Below are 12967 nucleotides of genomic sequence, written 5' to 3'. Positions count from 1 at the left end.
GGAAACAGGAACAGAATGGTGTAATAAGTTGGGAAGCTGGTTGAACTGGGGAACAAGCATTGAATGCAGACTGTGTTCTTTTGCTCTTCTTTTTGTTATATTGTGCTCTATTGTCTAAAGGAAAAGCCTTTGCATTTATGCATTTCTCCTACCTGAACTGTAGAATTTAAATTGCTTTGTTCAGTGGCAGAAGAATATGTTGGAAAGCGTGGTTGCTAATTGGAGTTCTGCTAATGGGAAGTTTGCAGAAGTTTCATAGTTTGTGTGAAAGCTTTCAGAGAACTCAAATTGCTTAATTCAGTGAGCAAAAGTCCTCATGGCACATTCATCACTGACTGTGGAAGGGAAGTGGGAGAAGAAAATCAATTAGTCTCTGTAATATAGCCAAAGAAATTATCTGCTTTATTTGAATCCTGTGCTGTTGGGGTTTTTTTGTCTGCTTTATGTGTTGAGGGGTGGGAAACAGAACATTACGACACTGCTAAAATACTGTTGTTTGTATCACGGGTTTCTTTAAAAATTGGGGGAGGTTTTGAAAAGCAACTGGGACTTCTGGGTGCCTGTTTCTTGATTTACCAGCATGGAATACTGTGTTTTTGGAGAGAGAAGTTGCTCAGGGATTTCTGAAACCCAGCCCCTCCAAGAAGTCCCTTCCAGGAATCTGAAATCTTTCATCATGATTTCAGAAATTGGGCAATAAATAATAATTTAACTAAAAGCGTGTCAAATGGGTTTGTTTTGTGTTGGTTTGTGGTGGAATAGACACAAGCCACAGTTGCCAGCCTGCCCGTACTGCTGTACGGGAATTGGAAGCAGCCGTGGCAGAGCATCAGTTTCTCTGCAACCAGTGTGAGTGGAAAGGAAGAGAGGAGACAGGACAAAGTGGGCTAGGTTTGGGCACTTCAGTGCTGATATAACTGGTGGAAACCTTGACTCTTGGAGCTGGTTTTGGGTTCAGTAACCCAAGCTGAAACCTTCGGCCCCTTTCACTGGTCTGCATTGGGGCTGGTTTAGCTAGATGTTAAGGTCTGGCTGTTTTGCTTAAAAAATTAGAAATAATTGGATATACTTACTGAGAGAGAGTCTCCTTCGCTTCCCTTTGGGTGAGAGAGGTAACCAGCAGTGTGCTGACTTTATGCTTGGTGTATCTCTGAAGCATTGAGCAAGTGCTGCGAGGAATGCCCTAGCTTGCGTGCACTGTAACACTCACAATTATGTTATATGAATTGAGTTCACTGAGGTCAGTGAAATTATATCTGAGTGAAAACAATTCAATCCTCTTCTCCTGAAACATGATTAAGTACTATGTGGTTGGTCTCCTGTATCTTGAGAGATTTGTGTCCTGTAGCGACTTTTAAACAAGAGCAATCACACCTTGACAATCAGACATTGGTTTTCTTTTGTCAAGACTCACAGTAGCATATTTGGGGAAGAAAAGCAAGGCTTTGAGTAGGACTCTTTAACAGAAATCAGACTTGTGTGGGCAAAATTTGGAAACTGATTTATTCCCTTTTAACAAACATCTCTGTGACCTCAGGCCAAAAGCAGGGAAGACACCTTTAGCATTACCCACAAAGGCTTCTTCAAAGCATTGCTCAGTGAAATACATGATGAAATACTGCCCTTCCCAGGCTGAGGCATAACGTACTCATTCCAAGTGCTCATGTCTTCTCAGGAAATTGTAATGGAAAAGAAAAGGAGTATTAAAATCCTTATAAGTTAACTCTCTGGAGACTCTCCAGGGAAAAGGAGGAGGCTGTTATGCACTGTTTTGAATGAAGTGCAATGTGATTGCTAACTTCTTGCAAATGCCCTCTAATGGCCCCTTTATATGACTGTTTCAGCTGCATCTGAAGATACTCTCTATGCTCTCAGCATACTCAAAGTATTTGTAGAAAATTTTGTAATTGCTTAATAGTTGGATATAATCCTGTTAGCATTTGATACACTAGAAATTAAAAGCAGAAGCTCTCACCATTGCCAAGAAATCATTCCGGTTGGCCTGGAAATTTAAAGACTTCTTAATAAATGTGTAGGGATGGAATTGGCTCACTTTGCTGGACACTAAAGGGTTTACTATGCAAGCTTCTAGGGAAAGCAGAATTGTCTTTGCTAACAGGTAGAATGTTTTCTCCCAGCAAATTAGAACTTTCCTTCAGATATCACAGGTTGTTCATGGGCAGTTTGATTGTTGGAAGTTCAGTCTTTTGCAGTCTTTTCATTATGTTGTAAGTTACCTTTTCTGGTTTTTGGCTGTATGCTCAATAGTGATAACCAAATAGGTCTTGTTAGGAGAATAGAAGGGTTGAAGGAGACACTTTTCCATAGACAGCAGCAGTTTTGGTCTTAATTTGTTATCTGGTTAATTCTGCTTCAAAATTTGGTGCTTTTCATTTTCACTTGAAGCTATTTCTTTCCTTCTTTCTTGTCTTCTCTGTTGGCCATGCTTTTCATTTCATTTTCCCAGTGGGCAATGGCCTGAATTCTTAGTTTGTAAAAGCTTCTTTACATTACTGAGATATATAAGATGGACATAATGCACCTATAGACCAAATGCACAAGGCCTGTAGTGACCCTATTTGTCTACATTTTGAAAGGTAAGAATCTCAGTCAGTTTCTGAAAGTGGCACTTCCCCAACAGCGACAAACGTACCATGGGCCAAGAAACAGGCAATTTTCTTACAATGTCCTGTCCGTCTGTGAGCTGTAATGTTTATATCCACGCTTCACTTCAATGCCTGTTGTCTTGGAATGAAATCTGAAACACTTGGGATGGTGAGTGGTTGTGATGCAAATACGTTTGTCTGTGGGTGGACCCACATACTTGAGTACTGTAACAACAATATTCTATGTATATGAAGCATTCTTTATGTATTAGTTGTCACCACCTGAATGAAATACATGTGCTTTCCGTCTGATTTACACAACAAGAGAAACAGAGGCTATTGAAGACTGAATGTCCGGTTTGAGATTTTGTTGCTAGATTTAGGAACTTTTCTCTTATGGATCAGAAGAAATTTAGTGGCAGAGCTGAAACATTTTTGAGTGAGATTATCCTCAGTGAAAGAAACATTATGGCAGAGAAAGGACAGATATATATGGAAACATCTGTGAGATTTCACAACTTTTTTGCCTCAATGAAAGATGCTTTTCTTTCTTCCAGCATGAGGAAGGCACTGAGTGTTGAGAGCACGAAGTTGGATTGGTCTGTGTGAGGTTTTAGATATCCACTTGAATCTGAAGTCATGACTCTGTAAGAATCAAATATCTAGGATTTTGTCAGAGAACAAGTGACTCTGGAGAGTTTAATGAAAACCGTGACTACCCTGTGCAAGCCTTGGTTCAAGCCAGGACAGTGGCGAGAGATACCAGACTCAACCTGGTACTGCTCTCTGTGAATCCAAATACCTGAAATGAGCTATAAGAATTGTTTCTGACTGAAGGCAAACTTAGCAAAACCAAGAAAAATTGTCAGAGTTGTGGGCAGAACTGAGAGCTCAGGGCAGAACTGTTTGGGAGTACATGTTATGTTTCTGTCTGAATGAAAACAAGAGGAAATACTTTAAATTAAAACTTGAAATAAAACATTCTGATTTTTTTTAATATTTTGATTCAAATTGACCTACATTTTAAAGAAAAAAGTTATAAAAAAAAGTTTGTTGTAGGATTTGCCTTCTTGCTTCACTCTGAATTAAAATAAAACAGTGTTTTCCATGCCACTTCACTCTGACAAGGGATTCTTCTTCTGCTTCAGCAAAGCTACAAAATTTATTGCTAGTGCAGATCTTAAATTCAGATAGCTCCTCCACAGCCATACTGTTGGCATAGGTGTTCAACTAGTGTGGGATAGGGGTGGCAGAAGTTCATCCTGCTTCTTTATACCCTTATCTTTCCCTTTCCTGCAAACCTGCAGTCCCGGGCCTCCCCGTTCACCCAGTTCCCAGTTCAGAGTAAAACAAAGAGGTTCAAAAGAACCAATTATCTGGTGGTTATTTTAGGCCCTCTGTGTTCTTCTGGCCATACATATGCATATATGTCCATATAATGCAGATGCAGTAAACTAGATAATCCAAAACCGTATGTTTAAAACCCAACCAAGAAAATCACTTCCACAAATCAGTTGAAATAACTGAAACATGGATGCCTACCTGACTGTAAGTTTTCATTCTTTCTACATTTTGTTAAAGAAAACATTAAAAAAAACCCTTTCTTTGCACTGCTTTCACGTACTGAAATTTGATGTATGTTTTGAGCTGTGTAGTCACTTAAGTGTAGTTATAAAGTCTCCTTGACTTCAGCAAGTCTTCTTATGTGTATAAGTAGCTGCAAGGCCAAATTTATAATTATATATCTGTATAATGTTAGCCTTCATGCATTTATCCATTCCAGTTTTAATTCTCCATTTCATAAATCTATGATCAAATTTTGGAGCTCAAGCTAAGCTGATGTCGTCCCTTTTAATTTAGGACTCAGCCCTTTTATTCTCCTCCTGTGTTTTATTTTTATTAGTTGCTTTCTTTTTGTGCTGATGTACAGCACATATTGTTAAAGCCACTTACTAGAGCCAGAATTTTACAGCATGGAGACTGTCCTAATAAGGGAAAAATCTTAGCCCTTTATTGGTGAGGTAAGAGAAATCAGGCAGCGGATATTTTTTTTTGCTGATTGAGGAGGATAAGGTGTGGTTTGGCAGGTGTCACATTGGTTTGGCATTTGCTGACATGGTTCCTCTTTTCTGCAGTTCATATCCTTTGCAGAGTACACAGTCAGAGAGGGCTTCCCCCTTTACACCCCCTTTGCCTTTGCCTCCCTTCTTCCTTCTCTATTTCATAAGGGTTGCCATGAAATCTCACTGACACACAAACTGGATATTTATGCAAGTCTATCAGTACCATACCATCATCACCGTTTTAGGGAACAATGGACATGTTGGAACACAGTGATCCATGTGGGTTGTTCTACATCTAAAGCATTTAAACATTTGGTGAAGTTGTCAGAAAAATCACACTTCTGTCCAAAGTATATGATCTCTTCTCAGTCTCTTATTGAAGAAAAGTACCAACTACAAGGTTTAGTTGATGCTTTATATGGCTCAGCTATTTTTCTTTCAAAATGCTTTGAAGGCACATGTTGAATTCCAGAGATGAGTAATGCATTCTAGGCTTAAGTACAGGCTTCAGGTCTGAAGTCAGTGAAGTTTCCTGGGTTTTAAACTGAGTTACAATGAGCAAAATTTCAAGAGAGGACAGAAGCTGTTATATAAATACTTTTTTTCCCCCAGTTGCTGTTTGCCTCTTGGTAACTGAAAGATCAAGCCAAGTATTGTCTGTGCTTAAATTCAGTCTGTGCTGCACCAGGAAATCAAAAGCAACGTAAAGTGGCTGCCTTCTTCCCACCCAGTGCTCCAGTGCGGTTTTTTGACTGTAGGAGAAATAACAGTTAACCTAGTCGCTATGCCCGGTTTCTCTGTCACTTGCTTATTTACTTTCTTCTGAGTATTGTAACCTTGATTATGTCACTTGTGAAGCAATTTTTCCCTTTTCCAGCTCCCCATAATTGTAGAGTACATATCCTGTTATTGTTGAGGTTAGCTTACTGTAGGCAAAAGATGCAAAAGATAAAGTTGGATGATAATGAAGTTGGAAAAGAAAAATAAACAACACTGGTAACAGGAATTGGATGTACCAGTACACATTAAACAAAACGTACAGATGCACTATTAGGAGTAGGCTACTCCTGAAAGCTTGCTTCACAACCACTCTTGAGGGGTTTGGTAGGGTTATATATATATATATATGTATATATATAACTAAGGTATAACACAAATCAGTACTGCTACCACCAACAGTAATAATGATAAGGGAAATAACAAGGGAAGAGAATACAATCGCTCACCACCCACCGAGCAATACCCAGCCCCATCTGAGGAGTGATATAACCCTTCCGGGTAACTGCCCGCAGTTTATATAATGGGCATGACGTGCTATGGTATGGAATACCTCTTTGGCTAGTTTGGGTCAGTGCCCTGTTTCTGCTTCCTCCCTGCTTCCCCTCCTCCCTGGCAGAGCCTGAGACTCAGAAAGTCCTTGGTCAGAGTAAACATTACTGAGCAGCAACTAAAAACATTGGTGTTATCAGCGCTGTTCCCAGGCCAAAAGTCAAAACCATAGCACTGCACTGGGTACTAAGGAGAAAAATGACTGTTACTGCTGAACCCAGGACAACATCTCATACTTAACCACTGTCATTCTTAAAGTAGGCTTAACTTGTTTTTCCAATTTGAAGGATTGCTGATCTCCAGACCTTTTTGTTACCTGCTGCTAAAGTTTATCTTCTTCAGTCTCTCAGTAGATTGAGTTGTGGTAGCAGGTTGGACCACACTCTTTGTGAGCAAGAATTCAAATTCTTTCATGCTTGCCTTAAGTCTTTATCGTGCCAAATATTTTGCAATTTACATTGCCACATCCTTGCTTGCCAAATGTTGGTATATTCACAAAAGTATATTAAACACAGGTTTGCTATCTAGTGCTTGTTTTTGGGCCCTTTCCAGTGCCTTCCAGGATGCATAGTTTAATTTTGTAAGAACTTTCATAAAAGGGTAAATTGAGTTGTAACTCACTTGCCTGGAGTGCATGTATGAATAGTTACTATGGACTACTGGGAAGAGGATAGTCAGATGAACCGCGTGGCATGGTTAGATCAAGACTAAAGTCTGCTCTCTGGTGTTGTTTCTAAGGAACCATCTGCTGTGCAAATGCATTGTTATAGGAGTCTCTTTGGCTTCCTAAAGCAGTCTTCTTGCACTGCAGGTGAGATGGGAAACATTTTAACTTCGAATCAACACAGTCCTGCAAAAGCCAGTGTTGGAAGGGTTGTCTGGCACTGAGGTCAGTCCCATCTACACTGTGGGACTAAAGAGGGTGTAGACAGTTGTGGTGCACAGAAACCTTCCCATGTGTTGTTGTCTACAGTTCCTGTAGGACTAGAATCACTCTGGTTTACAGCTGGTGTTTTCTCACTCAATCACCTTTTGGAAGTCCTACCTCACCAAACTGTCTTTCTGCACCTGTTGAAGCCTGAGAAACAAAAGAGTTTGACAACAAGCTAACCCCTTGCCTCCCAATGGTAGGGTGAGGACCCTGCACCCTCTTTTCCATATTTCCAGACACCTAAGTGTGTTCACATCCCAGTGCTTCAAAAAGGTGCCAGGCTGTGTTGAGGCATGTTGACCCCTGCACGAAGTTTGAGGTTCTTTCATAGTGACACAGCTGCAAGGTTTCCTGGGCTAAACCAGCTTTTCACCCTTTCTTTCCCCTTTCCCAGCAGGCACAACCCTTTTTAAAATGTAAACTACTGATTTGGAAGTACTTAGCAACAGAGGCATTACACAGAGAAGAGGCAGGCTATCACTTGCTCAGAGAGAGCTCAGGGGAGGATGTGTCTTTGTTCAGTATGCCAGCAAAGAAAGGTCCCAGGATAATAAATTCTGCCAGTGGCTTTCACACGCTTTCAGGCACAGAGATGGAAGTCAGCACAGTGCAGCTGGTAGATTCAACAGGTTTTGGAGCAGGCATGAAGTAGTGTACCCAAAACAAGAATCTTACCTGCTAATCCTAATCTGGTTTAGGCTAAAAGAAGTTTGTTTATCTGTTTTGTATCCCTTTAACTGGCATTGTAGTAGTAATAACACTGACCATGCAGAAGTCAGAAGGGGGTACAAGGATTATTAACACTGATAAACATTTGTAAGGCACATTGAGATCTTTCAATGGAAAGAATTTAGCAAGTGCCAAGTATTAATGTAACAATGATAGGACAATAACCATTGGTCTGCATTCACTTCTAGAATGTAATGGATTATACCAGACAATCTGTGTGTGTGTGTGTTTAATAATGATTTTTTTTTATTATATTCCCTTTAAAAATGGCAGTTGAATCAGTAAAAAGGCTTTTCTTGGTGGTGGAAACTTATCATCTCTTGTCTCCTCAAACATTTGAAACTAGACTCCCTTTTGTCTGCATTTGCAGTCTGTTCTTTTAGCCATATCACTTTCTTGCCACAGGAGCCCTTTGCTATCCTTACCACGTTGCTGGCCACCTCCTCTCACTTTCGTTCTACTGCTGGTCACACTCCTCTCTTATACAGACCCATCTGCTTTGCTCCTTCACCTTTGCTTCCCTGGACTCAGTTGCCATTTCTTTTATCAGTATGATGAAATGCAGATAAAAGCAAATGTATATTGTGTGTCATCAAATCTCTGCTTTGTGGACCAGTGCTTTGCTTATGGTGTGCAAAGGCAAGAACAATCACAACACAATATTATGCTCTCCAACAAGGGCACACTCATTGCTATCTGGAATCAAATCAGAGCTTGTAGGTCCAGCCCAGATTAGTGCTGCTCACTCTCTCCTGCAACCCAGATGCCAGTGCAGACAGATCATGAATATATTTTGCCTGTCGGACAGGCTAGAGCTGAGGCAAGGGCTGAGGTGTTGTGGAGGTGGCTAACCAGATAGGGCAGAGGATGGCTGACTGGCAGGGGAAGATTTGCCAAAGAAACAACAGGACCTGATCAATAAGTTGCCACAAATGTACTGATGGCACTACCACTTAGCTTCCTGTGTCCATGAAGAACTTACCTGTATGGGGATGCTACATTATAAAACCTTTTCCAACAGTTATTACAGACTGGTTCCTATGTGGAGCTGGCTATTACAGAATGGAAAAAAAACCAAACCAAACAAAAAAATACCCATACAAAAACCAAACAAAACCAAACCAACCAAACAAAAAAACCCAACAGAGATCATAATAATTGCTGTGATTTGGAAACATGTTTTATATTGCTGCAGTTTGTGTTAGGTGCTTTATGCCCCTGTGTCCTGGGTTCAGCAGTAGCAGTCAGTTTTTCTGATTTTTAGTAGCTGGTGCAGTACTGTGTTTTGACTTTCAGCCTGTGAACAGAGCTGATAACACTGATGTTTACTCTGATCAAGGACTTTGTGAGTCTCATGCTCTGCCAGGGAGGAGAGGAGGTCGGGAGGAAACAGGGACAGGACACCTGACCCAAACTAACAAATAAGTATTCCATACCACAGCATGTCATGCCCGGGGAGGTAACTGGGGTTACCCGGAAGGTCTAGCTCTCTTCTGGGTCAGGCTCATTTTGGCGGGTGGTATCGTATTCTCTTCCCTTGCTATTTCACTTATCATTGTTATTATTGGTGGTAGCAGTAGTGATTTTTGTTATACCCTAGTTACTAAACTGTTCTTATCTCAAGCCATAGGAGTTACATTCTTTTGATTCTCTTCCCTATCCCTCTGGAAGCAGGAAGGGAGGGGGGTGGAAGGAAAGAAAGAGGCAAGGGGGAGTAGAAACTGTGTGGCTGACTGGGTTTAAACCACGACACTCTGACAGCTGCATATACCCCATTGGAAGTCCATATCCACTTTTAGGATAAGTAGGCTATTATCTTCTTCCATTTCCTAGTTTTCATTAGGGTATTTCTTGTTCTGATTAACTCATAAATTGTAGATAATTTGTTACTGCATCTGTGAAATTGAGAAGTTGGGGGTTTTTTAAGTGGTTTTTTTGTGTGTTTTTTTTTTAAGTTGGGTTTTTTTTTTAATGCTTTTTAAAGAGCGGTGGGTTTTAGATTGACATTTTCAGTGTGACTGACCAGCTCTCATGAATTCAGTCAGCTTTTCAAAGGCTTTCTCCAATAGTTAAACTGATTGAGTTGTTTGGTTGTTTCTTACAAAATAGCTTCTCTTGGAATAAGGGTCCCAGAGGTAAAGCCAGGGTACTTTTTCGTGTTTATGTGGCTGTAGTTGCAATGGCTACATTTCAGACTTCCAGCTGTTTAAACTGCACAGCACCATTATATAATGTCTGCAAATCATTGTAACACGAGTTTGCTGTTCAAAGTGTTGTACGTGACCCTGCATATCTGTATGGGTCTGTTTTATGGAAGGGCTTTTTACCTTTCAAGAAGGTGAAAGACACATTGGGATTAGCTTTCAGAGAGATGCATGGAATGTAGCTGCCCCTAATCCTGTTAGCAAATGACAGGATCTGCACTCGTAATTCCTCTGCTGTCTCACTGCAAATGTCTCCTAATCACCTTGGCTGTTGACAGTTGGTTTCTTAAACACCTGAGAAAGAGACAGATGCTTGTCCATATTAAAAGCGAGCAGCTATGAATCTCCCTTGAAACCAAATCCGTACCTGCACAGCATCCATGAGTTGTGTGCACAGGGAATTGGTACCAGAAAACTTGGAGACATATGATTTTCATTATTTTTTTTCCCATTCACCATATGTTGTAGCACAGCACTGGATGTATTTGTAATGCCATACCCCCCTAAAGTGGTTTATTTCAGCTAGCATAAGGCTTCAGAACCTGCTCCATTTTGGTGCATTTTCTGCTCTTGCATTTCAGTTGTTTTCCTGTTTGCAGCATTTATTTCAATATTTAGTCTGCTGTGCTATGTTAAGGCTGTGTCCTTATCTTGCATATTTTGTGTCGGGAAGAGTGGATAAAAAAGATTATTCTATGATTATTTGAATGATTATCTGGTAAAACTATTTTTCCAGGCTCGCTGTAAGTCCATGCCTTATACTTTGTTCATCAGCACAGTCTTTGCTCCATTTCTGAAGGCTCTAGCAGATATTTCAGGGACTTGTCTGTCTCTGAGCAATAGTAATTTAGTTACAATCTCTAATCCTCTGGGAAATGCAGAGGAGTTTTGATGCTTCACAGAGCCCAGGCTAATGCTAACCCATACTTTTGATGAATCGACCAGTAAAAATAGCAGGTTCTGACTGTAACATTGCAGGCAAGATCAAAGGAGCTCCTGAGTGATGTGTAATCTAGGTAATCATGACCTGCTGTCTTAGAGTTTCCATTCAGTCAAGTCATGCTGGGTTTTGGCTTGCCAGGTTTTGGACATCATGTGAACCTGTTCTGATGCTAAATATTGATGGCTGAGCCACTTACCTAGTCCTGGTGCTTTCTCAGTCCTTGCTACTTCCTGATGGATCTCTTTTCCTCTTCCCTGTCCTTGAATATTTCTCTGTCAACCTTTCTCCATTCTCCATCTTGTGCCCTGTAGGGATGATGCTCCTCATCCATTGCTGCTGTTTTCTCCTTAGGCCCATCACCAGTCCAAGGAAGATGTCTTGTTCCAGGCCCCTTCCTATGGCCCTGGTCCCTGTTTGATCTATGCTTCCACATTACTTCTTCCTGCCTCACTGATTTTCTGTCCCAATCTTGTTAAAATCCGTAAACAGTTTCAGTGTCACTCCTAGATCAGAGGCCAGTGTTTTGGTTATGGAGTCATAGCCATAGGCTACATGCTGATCCACCCCAGGTGCAGCTGCATTTCAGTGATAGATGAACTAACTCCTTTCAAAATGGGTGCAACACTGTTGGTGTGTGTTGTTCCTGATATCAATCAATGGGATACCATAAACTTCCTGTTAGGATTCATGCACTGGAGAGTCCTGGTCCCTGGCTCCTCGTTACACCCTGCAAAACATGGCAGGCAAGTGAAGAAAAACTACAAATGCAAAAGGGGATTTTGCTCATAAAGATTTGTCATCTTTGAAAAGCAAAGCCATGTTTCATCTCAAATTTCACATCTTGCTTTGGCAGGGTGGATGCTGAATAAATATATGCTGGGAATTGATTGTGAGTAGATTGGGCATGGTGGTGGAGGGTTAGAGTGTGTGACTGAGATTGGTTTGGATGTTAATGAATCCAATGGTTCTCTGAGATAACTTTTTCAGTGTTTGTCTTTAGAAGATATTCAGTGGGGCAAGTACAGGTTGAAACTCAAGAAACTTCCTGTGAATGAGATCTATCCTCGTGGTCATTCACTTCCTTTTACTATGCAGTGCTCTTAAAATGCAACAATCATATTAATCTTTGGGGAGGGAATGAAATGCAAAGGTTGATTTGTTAAGAGGCTATTTCCTAATGTGCTGCATTAAGAAAGCTTTCAAAGCAGGTATCCAGGGTGAAAGTAGAGAAGCAGATTAAATTGAAGGTTAGGTTTCCAGGTCAATGATACGTGCATAATTTATAATAATTCAGTTAGTGCTTTCCTGAAATTGTAGCTTTGTTCTTGCTTGCCAGTTTGGGAGGATGCAGCGTACTCTTTTGGGATAAAAAATAACACCAACAATAATATACTAAAAAAAGGAAAATGTTAAAACTTTTTTTTTCTTCTTCAGAAAATATTGCATGCTTCAGTTACAGGGTTAAACAGGACATGAGCAGAGGAGTGAAAGCCAGTTCTCCTTCCATCCAGTCTGCTTATAGCAAAGTCTTGTTAAAATGTCCCTTGTTTCTGTCACTGCTCTAGTTCCACTAGAGTGAAGGTGGTCTGTATTCTGAGCACCATGTCTTGTAAGTCTGGTTTTAGCTCACCTAGCTGATGTGGTGATTACAGTAGCGAGGCATGTCTAGAAGGTCTGCTTTTTGCCATTGCTGCCCTTAGAATCGAACACTTTGGGAAAAAAAACCAAAACCCGAAACGATGTAAAAAGCCTGGCATAAAAAATGTTGAAGTTGCTACTGCACCCTAATCCTATGTATATGAAATCCAGAAGTGCAGTGCAGCTGGAAGGTCCTTGTATCAGTCTAACAAATAACCTAAATCTATTGTATTTTATACTTAAACTATGGCACAGATGCTCATGTCTGTCTTCATTTTTAATTCCTTCTCTCTTGAGTATATCTCTTAGTCATGCCAGTTGGAGTTTTATTTGCAATGAAATACAGAAGAAAAGGAGTTAGATCTTAACTTTGCATACATTCAGTAAGCTAACAATTTGAGGTATAAAAGCGCCTTGAAAGCCATATTGAGTATAGGGTCCCAAAAACACAAGAAAGATTTCTGACTTGGCTTTATAGCAGTTGTGGATTGTATATTCTGAGGCAAATCCTCTAAGTCCTTACT

At 40.5% G+C, this 12967-nt stretch overlaps 1 protein-coding gene across 11 annotated transcripts in view; it reads left to right on the top strand.

The window, feature by feature from the left end:
• The window catches only part of LOC101876724 (caldesmon), a 185170-nt gene that overhangs the window by 133123 nt on the left and 39080 nt on the right, over positions 1 to 12967 (top strand). The gene's annotated exons all lie outside the window — the stretch shown is intronic.

The sequence above is a fragment of the Melopsittacus undulatus genome, chromosome 5 (genome assembly GCF_012275295.1).
Source record: "Melopsittacus undulatus isolate bMelUnd1 chromosome 5, bMelUnd1.mat.Z, whole genome shotgun sequence".
Lineage (NCBI taxonomy): Eukaryota > Metazoa > Chordata > Aves > Psittaciformes > Psittaculidae > Melopsittacus > Melopsittacus undulatus.
Note: the sequence above shows the minus strand (reverse complement) of the source record. Positions and strands in the feature narration are given on the sequence as shown.